We start from the raw sequence: 5215 nt of genomic DNA on the forward strand, positions 1-5215 counted from the left end.
GAAACTAAAAACAAATAGTTCAGGAAACAAAGACTTCTAACATATGTCCACATAACTCCCCATAAATGGAAAGAACAAGCAACAATCAGGACGCTTTTGCAATATATGGTTGACCTAGGGCCATAGTCTCGAAAAAGTCTTAACAAACCAAAAAGAAAAGACAAAAAGAGGCCAATAGAAATTTCAGCAAAGGTTACAAACAGGCTGTTTCCAAAGGAAGTTAACATGGTGGTCAATGAACATGTGAAGAGTGTCAGTCTTCCTAGTAAGCAAAGAAATGCACATTTCACAAATCATTTTTTCAAATCATTATTTAGCAAATTATTTATCAAATCAGGGTTTTGTTTGTTATTTTTTTCTTGGCCACTGGCCGATATGGGGATCCATACCCTCAACCTTGGTGTTACAAGGCCACACTAACCAACTGAGCTAACCAGCCAGCCCAAATTATCATTTAAACAAATCATTAACACATTTTTTAATCCAACTCTGCAAACTTTTAACAAGAAGTTAATGCCTAGTATTTTGGGTAAGTAAGGTGACTATCTTTTTAGAGAACCGATGGGACACAGTCATACCAAAGAAAAAAATATATATAATATATAATAAATAATTACACATCTATGTTATTATTTTAACATAAAATATTAAAAATAGATATTTATTATTTTAAATTATATATTATTCTGTGTTATTTACATAAATACTATTATTTAAACAAAAACACATAAGACTAGTTAACAGTGACAATCGGTAGTAATAATAGGACTAATTCAAAAATAATGTTTAAGAAAAATATAACAACATTTTTTAAAATTAGTTTATTTTTTATTTGTTTGTTTGTTTTAAATTTTATTTTGTCGATATGCATTGTGGTTGATTATTGTTGCCCCTTACCAAAACCTCCCTCCCTCCTCCCTCTCCTCCCTCCCACCCAACAATGTCCTTTCTGTTTGCTTGTCATATCAACTTCAAGTAATTGTAGTTGTATAACAACATTTTTATAATGCTCCTTTTGATTCTCTGATACAGCAATTGTTTTAACTTTTTACTGGATATTTACTGTTTTTTGGTGTTTTTTTTGGTGGCTGGCCAGTAAGTGTTCTGAAACCCTGGATATTTACATTTTGTAGGCTATATTATTATATATTCATACATAATATATAATATATATCCCTATATATATTATTATATATGCCTAAGATCACAAATGTAATATATTTTAAAAGGCAAGCATAAATATGATAGGCCTAATTAAACAAATATTAACCCATATCTAATTAGAAATAACAATGACATGTTTGTTTCCGTTCCACGGTGCTGTAGGGTGTTTTTACTCTTTCTGTTTCCTTTTCCAATAATATTTCTCCAAAATGCTTGCAGCCTTTCGGGCTGTGGTGGTGAACTGAGGACAGTCACACATACAATTCGGTCCAACTTGGCGTTCTGCTCTTATTAAGCCCCCATTACACTAATTCCTGGTGTCAATCCAGTGAGATGCCATCAGGATGAACATCCTCTCAACAAAAGCACTTGAGCATGGAATAGTTGGGATTTTACTTACTAGTAACAGCAGGTTTTTAGATTTGGGAGAGTTAGTTTCCAGCTCTCCAAAAATGTCCGTTCACTCTGTATCTCCAGGCTTCTTTGGGTAGGTCAGCTGTTTGTTAATCAGGACCTTTGCATCTATAAATTCATTGTCTAGACTATCCACATCTAAAATTTGTAAACACTCCAAAGGACACAGGATCCCATCATAAGTTAAATCTCTCTCAGGGAAAATCGTATCAAAGCACAGTTGTAATCTGAACTCGTGAAATCGAAATTGGATTCCAAATAAATTACAGTTTTAGTAAAGAAATGAAAAAGTCCCATGTAACGTGGCTGTCCTTTTATGGCGACTTTTATTTATTTACATTTTGGAAGCCGTCTTTATTTCCAAAAAATACTTCGTGAGTTTCTGTTGCAACCTACACATAACATCAGACAACTCAGGTGGGGTCAGTTCATTCTCTTCTAGCTCCTCTTGATGGCCTCTTCAAAGATCATCAGTTTTGGAGAAACAGCATATACATTTCTGTTTTACTGTAATATTTTTTTTCCATTCTCATCCTCAATGTATTTTCAAACTCAAGAAAAACATCCTCCTTGTCCCACATCTTGAAAATATAATTTTAACATCTTTCTTATGGCTGACAGCAATGATTACCATTTTATAGGTACATATATCTAAGGAGACTATCTTCTTCCAATTCTATAAGATCAAATATCTCATCAAGTAATTCTGCAGTTTTGAGGAAACTAAAAATTGACCAATACTTTTCATCATGAAAGCCTCAATCTTGCATGTGAGCAATTTACGCTCCTTTTTAGTGACATGATGTACAAGGCATGCAGAGCATTTAGCGGGAACGATATTTTGTCGTTGTCTTTGGTAAGAAGTGTATAGACTGAAAGGAATTCGCCAAAATTTACATTTGTACTGTCTACCAAATATGCAGATAGACAAGCAAGATCCACTTTGTATTTGGATAACTTATCAATGATCTTTTGTTTTTATGTTTTCTGTAGTTTCATTTAAATCTACATGGAAATGAAGAGGATTACTTGAAATTCCATTTTTTGGTACAAAGTACCTAAGAACTAGAGAGATGCTGCTGGGGAAGAAAGACTTTTTTTTCTTCTACCATCTTTTTTTTTTTTTTTTTTTTTTTTTTTTTTTGCTGCTGGGGAAGAAAGACTTTTTTTCCCTCTACCATTTTTTTTTTTTTTTTTTTTTGCTTTATGACTCTTTTAAAGTTTTGTCTCCTCCACCCTGTTAAGTTCAGTAACTGAGACCTGTAAATTAAACTCGCAAAAGACAGATTAACGAGAGAAAAGGTACAATTTTTATTTAATGTTTATGTGCACAAGCATTCACAGAAAAGAAGCGAAACTCACAGAAGCAGTTAGTCTCAGGGGCTCATATACCATTTTAACAAAGGAAAAAGGCTTGGCTTCAAGGAACACTACATCATGGGGAAGAGACTGGGAGATATATGGAGGAACTAGTGGAAGATAAGGGTTATTTTAGGATACCTGTTTACGCAAACTCATCTCAGTGTCAACTTCCTGTCTCTGTGATTAAAAAGTGCTCTTCTCTTCCTGGTGCAAGGGGGTAGGGGATGCACCTTTCTCAAGAGTAAATATATGTCCTGCTTTTAGACAGATGAGGGAGGGCAGAGAGCTCTTCCTGCACCTGCTTTTTCTCAATTGCCTTCAGCTCAAAATAATCGGTAAGTCAAAGTGGCATATTTTGGAGTAGTGTTTTCTGGTCCCCTTCATTTTCACTGTTGCTGCAGTGATGGAGCCCATCCCCTGATATACTGGTAAATTCTGGCACAATCAGCTCTACACTGTAAAGAGCGAACACATTTGTTATCAAAATTTCCTCTTTTGTTCCCTCACTGGACACTTTAGCTGCAACCTCTGAATCAGGAAGCATAACTTAGTTTCATGGAGCAATCAAGGCAGTAATATGATAGTGCATATTCCTTGGTGTGTATGCTTATACTAACTCAGTGGCTGCTACTTTCCCTGAGCAGTGGTGTCCTTTGCAGAAACAAACAAATCCCTTTTGATTGTTTTGCAAAGCGCTTGCCTGTCCCACTCCGAACCTGTGAGATTGTCTCTATATGTGCTTTTACATCCCTTCTGCCACCGTGCCCAACCCCGGATTATTTTCTGCACCTGTGTAGTGTGCTGCTTTGGTTATTTGCCTCCCTAATGAGATACCTGTGTCCTTCCATCTGTCATTAAAATAACACAGTTGCTCAGCCTTCTTTTTCAGTGATGACTGGGTTATGTGGGCATTGGTGCTATAATCCGAACTCTTAGAAAACATGATCATAATAGTGACAGAGTTAAAAATTAAACTTTCACTATCTCAGTGCAAACAGAACACAACAGTTAGTCCACAGGCAAAGTCAAAGACAGACTGTTAACGCTCATGATTATCAGGCATTTGAGTTGTGCACTTAAGTCGTATAACGCCCAGTGATAGCAACAGTGGCTGATCTATTATCGGGGACCACAAATCATGGTAGCCAACATCAGCAGTCAGTGATCATGAGAGGTGGACAATCTGCGTGGTATCCATTTGACACTAAAAGCAGTGTTGCTTGCAACCCCTATTTTTTGGCTGCCTTATGGGTTTTGTACTTTTCCCCCAATGTTCCATATTCATTGCTGAAAACGGGAATTTCTCATGTCCTGTGGAGGAGTCTCCAGAAATGTGGAACTTTCAGCACTAAAACCACATGGGCACAGCCCTTATGAAAAGAATTTTTTCAGATCTTTCCAGTAGAAGTATATATATTGGTGCAACTTTTCTGGAGAGCAACTTGGATGTGAATTTCAAGAGTCTTAAATACGTTTTTACCTTTGAGCCAGTAATTTCGCATCTAGGAAATTTATCTTAAGGAAATAATTAGAGAAATTCACAAATATTTATAATTATGGATAGTCAAGTGGGTTTTATTTACAATGTTCAAAAATTGAAAATAGTTTATGCACATGCACATGTACAATGGGTCTTCAGAAAGTTCATGGCAAGATTTGTATTCTTTTTTTTTTTTTCCAGCTGGCTAATATGGGGATCTGAACCCTTGACCATGGTGTTATCAGCACCACACTCTCATATTATCTTTTGATTCTATTTTTCTGTGAGTTTTTTTGAGGTACCCGTGTGTGTGTGTGTGTGTGTGTGTGTGTGTGTGTGTGTATTTTTTATAATGGATGCAGTTATTAAATGCAGTCCTTAAAACTCAGGTTTTTGAGGAATATTTCATGGTTTGAAATAATACAATCTAATAGTAACTTTATTTTTATTTTATTTTATTTTTTTCGTTTTTTGTCTTTTTTACTGACCTGTAACGGGATCGCAACCCTCGGCGTCGCGCCCGTACCGGGGACTGGCAATGGGATCGCAACCCTCAGCGTTGCGCCCGCACCGCGCTCAGCCAGCGAGCGGGAACTGGTCTCCACATGGGATCCAAACCCTCGGCGGGAGCGCCGCTGTGCTCTGAAGCGGCGCACTCTCCAGTGCGCCACCGGGCCGGCCCTAATAGTAACTTTAAACAGCAGTTTACAGTACAATCCCATTTTTTAGCTAAACAATGCAGGCACATGCACATACATATATATGCAGTAAAAGAAGGAACTAGAAAGAAATAAC

The sequence above is a fragment of the Galeopterus variegatus genome, unplaced genomic scaffold (genome assembly GCF_000696425.1).
Source record: "Galeopterus variegatus unplaced genomic scaffold, G_variegatus-3.0.2 Scaffold939, whole genome shotgun sequence".
Taxonomy (NCBI): Eukaryota; Metazoa; Chordata; class Mammalia; order Dermoptera; family Cynocephalidae; genus Galeopterus; species Galeopterus variegatus.